Below are 13,004 nucleotides of genomic sequence, written 5' to 3'. Positions count from 1 at the left end.
ACATGCAGCAACACTTGAATACTAATGAACAGCTTCTAAGGGTCTGTTTGCAGCACCTGTTCAATCGAACTTCATTTACACACACAAACCCATGTACGTATAGCATGTTTGCCTCAGGGGGATACCTCGGATTCAATTTACTCAGAATTAAAAACAAACCCACGCACTCTTAAAAACCCACGTTCTAGTGCTACCTTCATCATATTTTAAGTGGAACCTATACAAAGACTCTCTCCTCTCACACACACACACACATCAGTGTCGGTCTAAATGAATTGTCGTCGGCAGCCGATCCTCTCATCCCTCCTAACCAATTCATTTGCAGTCTACTCCAATCAAACCACAACTGGACGTGCGAGGCTACGCTCATCAGCTGCTTCATATTCACATCGGCAGAGCGCAGCACACGTCTCATTCTAATTCATGTTTAATTTCAGCTTGTTTTTTCGTCTGGACTGGTCAGGTTATATTATGATATTGTGCAGCATATATTAGGATGGAATTATTGTGATGCCAAGATTTCCCCTTCTACAATTTGGATTAATTTCAAAGTATTCATTGCCTCCACGTGACTCTCAACGGGGTGACAGCCGAGCCGCCGGGTTGCAGCTGCAGTGCTGACGGCGCCAACGGTCATAACCTGAGGTGGAAGCGAAGAGATCCGCGTGAGTATGCAATGGTCAGAACTAGTGACTTAGCAATAAATATCCACAAAGACCAGTTCCAGTGGGCGGGAATGACCGGTGCTCGACACCTCGCTTCCTAAAGTGTTGTGGTTTTGTTGCGTTCGTGAGGGATTTTCTTAAACCTAACTACGAGGTTTTGTTGGATTCATTTTGTTGCCTAAACCTGATGATCGTATTGTTGCCTAAACCTAATGTTCGTATTGTTGCCTAAACCTAATGTTCGTATTGTTGCCTAAACCTGATGTTCGTATTGTTGCCTAAACCTGATGTTCGTATTGTTGCCTAAACCTGATGTTCGTATTGTTGCCTAAACCTAATGTTCGTATTGTTGCCTAAACCTGATGTTCGTATTGTTGCCTAAACCTAATGTTCGTATTGTTGCCTAAACCTGATGTTCGTATTGTTGCCTAAACCTGATGTTCGTATTGTTGCCTAAACCTGATGTTCGTATTGTTGCCTAAACCTGATGATCGTATTGTTGCCTAAACCTGATGTTCGTATTGTTGCCTAAACCTGATGTTCGTATTGTTGCCTAAACCTGATGTTCGTATTGTTGCCTAAACCTAATGTTCGTATTGTTGCCTAAACCTGATGATCGTATTGTTGCCTAAACCTGATGATCGTATTGTTGCCTAAACCTGATGTTCGTATTGTTGCCTAAACCTGATGTTCGTATTGTTGCCTAAACCTGATGTTCGTATTGTTGCCTAAACCTAATGTTCGTATTGTTGCCTAAACCTGATGTTCGTATTGTTGCCTAAACCTGATGTTCGTATTGTTGCCTAAACCTGATGATCGTATAATTTCTAACTTCACATCATTTCAAGAACAAGAATAAACCATGAACCATTTTTCCCAAACCAAACTACGTGGTTTCACGGTGTGTTTATCGGAGCTTGTTTGCTGTAAACAGCTGCTGCTGCTGCTGCTGCTAGAAACGAGGCTGATGAAAGCGACAGCAAATGTGCCGTTAAACCAAAACTATGAGCTAAAGGAGGCTAAACAGCTCCGTGGCGCTGCGGAGTTGGAGATAATAATTCGGTGGGTGTTGGCAAAAAACGAGAGCTATACCTTCCCAGTAGAAGCCCTGAGTCGTAAATTGAACCTGCATCACTGCAGTTGAGTGTTTCTCTGCTGTTTATTGTGACCATCAACCATCCCTGACAGAGCACAGCAACTGTTGCGCCAATAGATCATTTCTGATTAACGGAGCTCACCGACTGACTCTCTGAGACCATAAAAACAGCCGACTCCAGTAGCCAAGTTTCATCTGACACGGGACGAGAGACTGTTTTCATACTGTGCTGAAGTTCCACAACGACAAGTAGTAGAGAAAAACACCCACCCATATGACGTCACTGTCGGGTGGAACATTTCTGTTTGTAAAATAATTGAATAGTTGCATCGTCAAAGTTGGTATTGTCTTCATATGTTGTTGTATACTTGCATGTGTTCTTATATAATTAACATTTGGAATAGCTAGGCTAGTCTGCTCGACTAAAATGTTCAACTATAATTGCAAAGCCCACGACCCTGGGAAGTGGCGAAGTTCCAAGCCAAATTAGAGCCGGCTGTCAAGGCTCCTCCTGGAGGAAATGTGCAGGACATTGCTGCTGTGGGCAACAATGCCGCAGACAAAGTCAGACGAAATCGCCTCTTCACTGTTAAGCCTCAGCTCTGCTGTGAACGACAGGTCGTTCAAGGTGGAGGCGGGATGGAGCGACGGGGTTTTGTCGACAGTTTGAGAAGGAAAGTTACAAGATTCAGCCACGAGCTGTTTCTAACACTTTTTATTGGTTAAATATGAGTAAAAAAAAAACACAGAGAGGCGCAAAGAGTCACCAATAGCATAGCACCAGCATAGACTTTTGAAAATATTTAAATGACCAAATAGTGAGATATGAGGTTTCCGCCCGACAGCGAAGAATTGCTTTCAGTTGGTGATGACGGGAGCAGACTGCCTTGCTCGAGGGCACTGGGTGGGTAAGGAACTCTTCTATTAATCTAGTCTAATTACCCTGTGTAACAAATAAAGATTATTAATTGATCAACTTGTTAAAACTAAGCTAATAAAAGGTTATTTCATCATTTATATTTCATAGAAGAAAACATTTTGTAATAAAAGTGCAACAAATCCAGTAAACTGATGTAAGAATAAATATAAGACTGATGAAATAATATCTAAGTTATTGAATTATTTCATAACTTATTGCTTCATTTAAAAGAAAAACTGAAAACTGTTCATTTCATTTTACACACACACACACACACACACAGCTGCAGACACACACTCTTTGTCATTAAACAGTGTTGTTTGCATATTGCAGATAGTGCAGCTTCTTTGTCATCGGTCTCAACACCCCCCCCCCCCCCCCCCCCCCCCAAACTGAGGCTGGATTTGCGCTAATTAGACCCAAACAAACAAATAACAACAGACGAACGGAGCTGACAGGGGGGCTGATGGGAGCTCACAGCCCGATGACGGCCCATATTTTAAGAAATCCTTTTATAGACTTCTTAGCGTGCGGATAAGTTATGCAAACAGTGTCACAGACAAAAGATAAAAGCAACTTCACACAGAATCAAACACACACGCAACTTTGTTAACCTGTATTTACCCAGAAAAAAAATCCACGTTCATTTTCTTTGCACCACATGTTTGAAATGATGTTCATAATGTTCATCATTGCTTAATTTAGAGCTGTAACAAGCCCTCGTACACCAACCCAGAGTGAGCTACAATCACTAAACACAGCGTATGTAACTGATGGTGGGACTGCCTTGCTCCAAGGTTCGAGAAGCGAGGAATATTTTTTTCTAATGGTTGTATTACTCTGAACACAAACAGTAGTAAAGTGGTTCTGGAGGGATTTTTCCCCCACTGTGGTTTCTCATTTCAAAGTTTTTGTCAAACGACATCATCAACAAACAGCTCGGTTTATCCAGGAGGGTCATGAGTGTCCGACGCGGCCTTTTATGGGCGTTTTGTGCTGCAGGTTTTTCGCCTCTCCGCTAACATCCAATTCGAACTATGCGGTCGCGGATGGGTGAAGAAAATGGGAGAAATTTGATGAACTTTGAGAGGTTCAGTTTGACAAACCCACACAGAATATAAAAGCGGTACCTCGTCATGATTCCAGCTCATAGCCGTAGATGCCGCCAGTGTTTCAGTCTTAACTGTTGACTCTTGAATAAATAAAGCTGTTTGAAGGAGATGTTTCCACTGAAATATAAAGTCAACCAAGACAGTTTTGATGAATTTCTTTGTGTCTGTTTGAATGAAGTGCGTTTTACAATTATCAGCAAAGAACATATTGTGTTTCTGTCAATGGAGTCTGGTGGCTTTGAGGAGAGCATCGCTCTTATTTACTTACTGTGTTTTGTACGTTCAATAAATCAGAATTATTTTTAAATACATTTTAGATTTCAGACGAGTCAGTCTGGCTATCGGGGCGAGTGCAACATCTCAGCTACTTACCCGGAAGTGCAAGTGGCTAAACTGGTTCACAGGATCTAGTGTGGTCCAGTTTCCTGTTTATCCACACTACAAAACCACCATTCCCCGTTTACTGCTCGTTACATACATGCAGATAGTTTGTTTAATTTCTACCACTTATTTCTTTCCCTCCACCTTAATACAACGGAGATGAAAGACATTTTGTTTGTGGTGCATATCGTTTGAAGAACTCATAAGCAGTGTCCCTTTTACTTGTTATAGTTCCTTCCTAAGATTATAAACCAGCCGAGAACTTGCACATCTTCACCTGCCGGTGTCTGGAGCCACGTTGGCTATACCTGTTTCTGCCTCTGTCCTCTCTCTTTATCTCTCCCTCTCCACCTCTCTTGATTGTCTCGGTGTTTCTCTCCGTCTTTCTTCCCGCAGGAAGACAGGAAAAAGAAAACACTGCGATAGCGGGACACGGCGGCTCGGGCTCCTGCCGGCGGCTGCAGACTGGCATTTCAGCTGATTGGCACTGCAGGCGGTAAACACTGCAGCACGTGCAGGATGTTAATGGGAACCACAGCCCGGGGTTACACTCACATGCTGGACTCTGTGTGTGTGTGTGTGTGTGTGTGTGTGTGGTGGGGGGGGGCGGTGGCTACTTTTCTAAATTTGCATGCAAGACTTCCATTCTCCATGCTGGCATTTAAAAATCATTAAAATGTGTGTTTGTGCATCTGTATCTATGTTACCACGGGCAATACATATATCTGTTGATACGCACACTTACTTTCTCGCTCTGTGTGTCTGTTTGATTAATTCTGGATTACATTCCTGCAGTCATTGTCAATCTCAATTATCAGTCAATTTATCGTGTACAGAGGCCTTTCACAAGCTACGCAGGCCTCAATGTTGCAGGTTTGAATCCCGTGAGGAAGAAAGTTAAAGAGAAACCTCAGTTACGTACTTTCTGAGGAAACCGCGACTACTGGTCCGTCACGCTCATTGATCCAGTGGTGGAAAGCAACAATGTACAATGTACTGGAGTTCTGTACGTTGGAGGTACTTACGGTATGCGATCCATTTTTCGTGCGGGAAAGCCGGCAACACGAGTCAATTTCAAAATAAAAGTCTTCACAGGAAACAACTCAGTTAGGTTTAGGCAACAAAACTAGTTGGTTAGGTTTAGGAAAAGATGTTTGCGTTAAGATAACTACGGAAGTGACGCCACCAAAGTCGGCGAGTTACGTGAAACAGCGTCAACGTTGACTTCTCGTTTCATACGGGGAACAAACAGCGCTCTCCCGGCGGAGAGATCTCCGTTTGATGGAGCGCTCCACCTCCCCTTATGGCAGCACTGTGTGGGCTTCATACCGCCTCGTTCAGGATCTTGTGGATATCTTCAAATCTTCAAAAGCATTACTTTTGTGCTGGATGAGACCAGCCTGCGTGGTGAAGTGATGTGGCAGCGTTCTTGACTGCTGGTAGAAGACAGGATGCGTACTGCGATGACAAACTGAGATGTTTTCAACGCTGATTCTTCACTTTGTCATTCGTTTCCTCAATCTTGTTGACATTTTTTACTTCCTTCCTTCTTTCATCGATGTGTTTAGTTTTTCCTTTGACCTTCAAGTTTCTTTTTTGCAGTCACACACAGTCACACACACACACAAACACACACACACACACACACACACACACACACACACACACACAAGCCCTGGGGTGAAGGACGCTGAATGCTCAGTCAAGTAGAAACAAGGGTGAGACACAGTTTAATCTCTACCTCTTCTCTACCACTTCTGGCCTCTTTCTTCCTTTTTGTCCAAAAACACCATCTTCTCCCCTTTTTCCAAGGCACTGTTCCGTCATTCCTCTTTTCTTACCCTCCACCTTTCTCTCCTTCGTACACTTTGTCTCCTTCTCTCTCTCAAATATAAATCAGCTTTATTTGCAGGACAAAACCAGATACGGAGCTACCGAACACACCAACTATAATCTCTGTCAAGAACAAATACATAGAAGCAAATACAATTTTAGTATCATGGATGCTGCAATGTGGACATCAGCAATGTATATCTGCTCTGTGCATTCAGTTAGCATGTAAACACAAACAGTAACATATTAATCAAAAGAAAGCGTTTGACCTGTTCTCTCTGATTTGGATATTAATCCCTCAGCCAGCAGAGGCTGCAGCTGTTTGACAGGCGTCTGATATTTGGTTGGATGTGTTTCCTGTTCACAAACCAAACATGCAACCTTGATTAATAAATCCATAACTTGAAGAAAACATTCAAATACATGTGTCACGACAAATCCAGACCAACCCCCGTCTCCTGTGAAATTACGTTCCCAGACAATAGAACCGCGCCCTCTTACTTTTCAAGAGAAATGTATTTCCTCCCAGATGACATTTGCATTTTTAAACCGTTTTAAAACACGTTAATGCTGTAAACTTAAAGGAAACAAAGAGCAGCACAAAACTACTTCATTCAGTTAAGTAAAAAAAACATTGTAGTTTGGCGTAAATACAAAATTGAAGCAAAACAACTTTACGACTAATATGTTGAGGCAACAAAAGTACTTTGTTCACACAGGACGGGGAGCACAGTGTTCTGGGTGAAAGATCTGTGTTTTAGAATATAAACTTATTTGTGATACGTCAAAAGCAAACGTAATCTCTAATGACAAACTCAACTCCGTCAGAGGAGAATGAAATCCTGAAGATGTAACTATATTAACTATTAACTAAATATGCTTTAACTTCTATGTTCAAATATTTGTTCTCAAAGGGACGCGTCAGGGGAAACATTTCGTCTCCAAATAAGGGACAAGTGATGTGTGTAAAATGTATTCCATCACATCTGCAGACATGATTAAGTTGTAGGTAAAATGCCAGAGAACACAGAAGACGTGTGCCGTGAGAAGCTTGCACCCCGCCGTGCCCGTGATGCCGCCGCATGTGTGTTTATATTAAACATGCCTGACATGTGCGACACGTCGCAGATCTCATCGCTGTCGTCAACGACGTGTCGGCATTCAGAAACACACGTCCTCAGAGCTCTATCTGTTTTAGTTCTGTGTTTATTAATAACATGGATATGGACAGGCTTTTTAAAAAATAGACAACAGAACACACAAACAGATTGAATCTTGTAATGCGCCACCTGTTCTCTCTCCCAACTCGTCCAATATGGCCGCTTGGTCAGTGGCCCTCACGTTCTGTACTGAGGCACCGTTACGGGTCCACATGACGCACCGGGCTCCGAACTAACTCCAACGCAAACTGATTCGTGTCAGAGGAACAAGAAAGTCCTCGTAAAGAGTGTGAGGGAGGGGAGGGTGGATGGTGAAACCAAGTCAACGTTGACTTATTTCTCTCTAGTTTTGTTACACAGATTCTTTGTTATCACCAGTTACGTAACGAGGGTTATTTTACACAACAAATATACTTATTTTATCCCAAGCCTAACCATCTAGTTTTGTTGCGTTAAAGCTCAGTAAAGTTTACTTTGAAAAGAGACTGCATGCATGTAAAGAGCATAGACCGTATATAAGATGTGGACGTAGTCACTGTGACGTCCACTATTAGTTTGTGGACTGCGGCTTTAAAGTCTTTTGAGGCCGTCGCCATCTTGTTTTTGGAACGTCGCCATCTTGTTTTTTTTTGGGAACCAGTAGTGACTTGAGAGGTTGGAGCTAAATACAACTAAACGCTGAATAAGACATTTCAGGACGACTAGAATGTCACAATTAACTGGAAAAGACACTGTGGAAGAGCTAAAGTTCAAAGACAAAAACACAGACAGCTCCGCCTGGTGTTGGTGGACGTTTCCTCTGAACACAGAACTTTATTTTGAAATGTATCGAGCTGACTCTCCGTCCCCGACACGTCCAGAACTCGTGCTAGAGGGGGAACCTGGAGCGTCAATGTTTGAAGCGTAGGGCCACAAACCAAGCGTCAGTATGATACAACACGCACAAAGTAACACTCACTCACTCACACACACACACACACACACACACACACACACACAGGGTGTGTTTAAACAGGATTAGCTCCATGCCGTCGCACAGCTTTGCTTAAATAAAGGCCTGACTAAATACTTTAATGAAGCAATTGGATGCAAAGTCGTGACACTCCCCTTGCGCGCACACACACACACACACACACACACACACACACACACACACACACACACACACACACACACGCACAACGTATTCATGCATATTTGCTTTATAAATATTTATAAATCCTGTTTATATGGCAAAATTTAAATTTGGGTAAAGTAAATGCATACAGTATCTGTGCGCACACACACACACACACACACACTAGAGTGTCTTTTTAAGATAACAGAAAGAGGAGGGATGGATTTAAAAGAGGAGAAGGAGAAAATAAAACCAGGAACGGGAGAGAACGATCAACGAGGGAGGGGAGCAGGAAGTGAATGAAAAGAGACAAAGGCACAGACGACTGAGGGGGAAAGTAAAGCGAACATCGATCGTTCGGTCAAACTGTTTGACATTTTACTGGCGTTCAAGTTGACGTCTCCTGACATGGTAACCATGGAGACAAGAGGCAGCGCAGCGCGGGAGAACTGAAGCGATTTTCCTCGTGACATTTTGAATGTATTATAGGATACGACAGTAATATACAATATAACAACAGCTGAATATATAAAAAGGGCCAGTTCACCCACGTTACATGCTCACTCTCACCCGTAGTGTTGCTGGACAGACGTCTGCGATGTCCTGCTGCCCCGCGACCCGGGAAGAGTCAGAGGACAGTGGATGGATGGATAGATCGAGTCTTTTCTTGGGATCTGTGACAAAAAAAATAAATAAACAGAAAGAAAAATACTATTTTCATCATTTATGAATCTATGAGACCTGCAGTCCCCTCTAGATATGTGAGACAAAAACACACCGATGGGACACAGATACAATGTTTCTCCTTTAAGGTCAAATACACTAAACAACAAACATAATGTCGGGTTATTGTAGAGCGTTCATATAGATGATAGCTCCAGATGATGCTAAGTCTTTCAAGATTTACACATTTGTCTTTAATAAACTCCAGAGTTGTCGGTCACGGTTCTTCGTTGGTTGTTTCCTTGAGGAGATTTGTTTCAGTGGGGTTTTGTGTGACAGGCTGTGTTGTTATGCAGCGCTGATGTGAAAACATTACACCCGGGAGCAATGGCATCGGAGGAAACACACATTCTCCAGGTCACTCTGTTGGATCACTTCACTGGTGGAATTTGTTTTCCTGTTAGTGATTCTGACTGAGACTCTGGTTTACATGACCGTGCAGCAGCATCTGTACAACAACTTGTTAACTTGTACAGCTGCTTTTCCTTTTATTTGTGTGAGGACCAATTAGAGTTTAAAACCCTCGGAGTGAAGACATTGTGTCCGGTCTTTGGGGACGGACCTTTAAAAGGCCCGTTTGATGGTTCAGACATGGTTTTAAGGTTCATGTTCAAATACAGTGTTGGGTTAGAGTAAGAGTTGGGGCATTTAGTTTTGATGGTTACGTTTAGGCAATGCATTATGTCAATGAGTGTCCTCACAAAGATAGGAGGTTGTATGTGGGTGGGTGTGTGTTTCATGCCCTTACAATAGTACGGAGTAGTTAGCATAACGGTGTTTATGTGTACAGGCCTGCAGCACGAGTGTTTTATTATGTCAACAATAAGGATTCTACTACGAGGCTTAATTGGAGTGTGTGGATACAGATTTAAATACCTCATCACTTAATTATATTGGACCTGTGTGTTTACAAGTTATACAATTGTCACGATTAGGCTTTGCCTCTGTGTTCTGTGTTTGTCTACCCTCCTCACTCTACCTGTCAGTCACTCCCTCAGCTTATTCCCTTCACCTGCCTCTGATCACTAATCAAGCACTTCCCCCTCATCAGCACAACTCCTCTCACCTGTTCTTCCCCCTACTTAAGCTCCTGCCCCTCAGTCACTCCTTGCCAGATTCTTGTATTGTCTACCCGCCCGTTCGGCTTGTCCTGTTCCCGGTTTTCCCGTCTGTCTTCCCTGTCCTGCTGGAATTTCCTCCCTCGTATATACACCTCCCAAAAAAAAACACATTTGTTGCATAATATTTCAGACTTGAGGTCCAACGTGATCTCAACCCTACTCGTCATATGTTGCTGCCTCGGCAGAAGCCTTCTGGCGTCACTAGGAGCCTTTTGTGCAGCATCTTGATGCTGAAGGTTCCCTTAAACGGTTAACATCGTGAAGCGTCGCCGGTTAACTTTGTGACACGTGGCTCGTTGTGAAACAGCGGCAGAGCGCCTTCAGTAAAAGTCACTCCTCTTGGCTTCACATGAGCACAAACGGCCGCCAAAAGTTCTGTATTAGTTTTACGCACCTCTCCCTCCCACCTTGTAGCTCTGCATCTAATGATGAAGCAGATGGGTTGACATTGGAGTTGGTTGAAAGCTTGTAGCCATTGTGGCAACGCCACGTATCCTCATGTAACGGTTCATATGATAACTTACAAAGTTACTCCTCAGTTTTGTACGTTTTCCTATGAAAGTCAGCCACACAGTGTCAGTTCCTCACTTGTCAGATGCATACGGTCTTTTCAAAATAAACTCCCTTCTTCACAGGAAACAAGTTAGTTAGCTTTAGGCAACAAAACTACTGAGTTAGGAAAAGGACAAGTGCCGTTACTGAAGTACGCGAGTTACATAACAAATAAATCCAACTTCACTTCTCGTCTCACACGGGGATCGAACAGCGGTCTCTGGAAGTTCCACACCTCCCTCCCACATGTGGATTACATAGTAAATTATTTAGTGGGATAACTATGAATTATGGCGCATTGTTTTTTTGTAGGTATAGCTACGAACGCTGGATGAGACCAGCCTAACCTATTAAATTGTCAGGAAGAAATACTTCCAATAAAAACTTCTATTAATAAATTAGAAAAAGACACGATTTCCAGTTTACGTTTACTGCCACGGGGCGCTTTCATTTGTGACAGGATAAACATGGCTGAAGAGAGGACAGCAACTCAAACCGCTGAAATAAAGTTGGAAGCACGAACACATTAATAGTGAAACGTAATCCACAGCCTGCGCAGCAAAGCACAGGAAATAAAAACAATAAAACACACACACACACACACACACACAGTCTATGTCGCCACATCGACTGCAGAGTGAAAACAAATGATGTACCGCATACCTGTCTCTCTCACACACACACACACACACACACACACACGCAAGCAAAGATTCGTTGCGTGTGCGAGTTGGGTTTGATTGTTCTGAGAGCAGGTCACACCTTCCTCCACCTGAGGGTCCTCCATGCACACACACACAGTCATCTACACACACACACACACACACACACACAGTCATCTACACGCACACACACACACACACACACTGTCATCTACACACACACACAGTCATCTACACACACACTCCGTATCCACACAAACACACTAACATTCACGCCTGGGTCTCTCCATCATTGTGTCATTGTCTCAAGAAAACACGCCCACACATGCAGAAAACACGCGTGTATTTTGCTTTCTCAGTCATTCTTTTGAACAAACATGTATATGCATGCACACACACACACACACACACACACACACACACACACACACACACACACACACACACACACACACACACACACACACACACACACACACACACACACACACACACACAGCGCCAACAGCACAATACAGAGGTGTCAGGATGATTGACCATCCCATAAGCCTCTATCATAGGCGCTGCGGTGTCCCACAATGCACTCCTTTGACTCTTTCAACCACCACTTAAAGGTTTCCTAGAAACGCCACCAAACTCTGCTGCCAAACACCAAACAGCCTGAAACACCAGCGTCGACCAGGATGACACATAAATGACACAACAACAATGTGCTACGTAAGGGCCAAAAAAGCATCTTTATCTGAGCGCCAGCATCTTTTAAAAATTGTTCCCAATGAGAAGAGAAAAGGCGGTGCACTGGAACGTCTATCATTTTGTGAGCGCTCCGTCTTTTTTGTGCGGAGTGCTTCAAGTTGAAAACAAACTTTTTCAGAAAAGCATCGGTGGCGTCACCGTAGGAAATAGAGGAGAAGCTTGTTTGGCCGTGTCTGTCTATTCTGAGCTTTATATGTCAGACAGACGCCATCAACAACGAAGCGTTGGCGGTTTAGTGTTTGTGCTTTTACCGCCGTACATTTCCGCCTTGTCTCCGACAGATCGTCCTCTTGCTCTAACGTTACGTCCGTCAGATTAAGTGACGTCAAGCTCATCCATACGACGTATCAGGTCACGGATCCTCCGGTCGGTGCTCATGGTGGAAAAAAACAAAGTCACACAAATAGATGTGAGCTCAAACAGATAACAAAGAGAAAAGGGGCGGTGCTATTCTATCTTATAACTGTCGTTAAATTGGCAATGTTTACATTTCAATTAAAATCTTAGACTTTAATCCTGAATAAAAAGCAGCTAACATTTGTCATTAGACATGACTCCATGAAATACCTTTTAACCTCAAGCAAACACATTTTGTTGGCAAGGGGTTGTCGACATGAAGTTTATTTCAAGTTCACAGACACTGGGTCGTCTGCGTCGTACAGCTGTGATCAATCCGAGGCTAGCTGGTCAGCGAGGTGACGCGAGGTCACGGTTTGTTGTGCGTTCTGTTGGCAGAGTGATGGACAGGCCTGACAAGAGGCTGGCAGAAGAAGCAGTGAGGGTTCTCCTCACCTGTCTGATTGTTGATTGGCGTTGAAGGTGACACACTACGAGCCAAAGTGTAAAATGACCAACATAGCTTGTTCTTGTTTCAAGCATCATTTGCAGAGTGAAAAAAAGAAGCATT

The 13,004-nt window shown here is 43.3% G+C and overlaps 1 protein-coding gene across 1 annotated transcript in view; it reads right to left on the bottom strand.

The window, feature by feature from the left end:
- Positions 1-13,004, bottom strand: part of raly (RALY heterogeneous nuclear ribonucleoprotein) — a 104,028-nt gene that overhangs the window by 54,744 nt on the left and 36,280 nt on the right. Inside the window, exon 2 of the mRNA XM_079156784.1 lies at positions 8,854-8,957. The gene's annotated coding sequence lies outside the window, so the exon portion shown is untranslated. The remainder of the gene's footprint in view (positions 1-8,853; positions 8,958-13,004) is intronic.

Source organism: Pholis gunnellus (assembly GCF_910591455.1).
Source record: "Pholis gunnellus genome assembly, chromosome: 3".
Taxonomy (NCBI): domain Eukaryota; kingdom Metazoa; phylum Chordata; class Actinopteri; order Perciformes; family Pholidae; genus Pholis; species Pholis gunnellus.
Note: the sequence above shows the minus strand (reverse complement) of the source record. Positions and strands in the feature narration are given on the sequence as shown.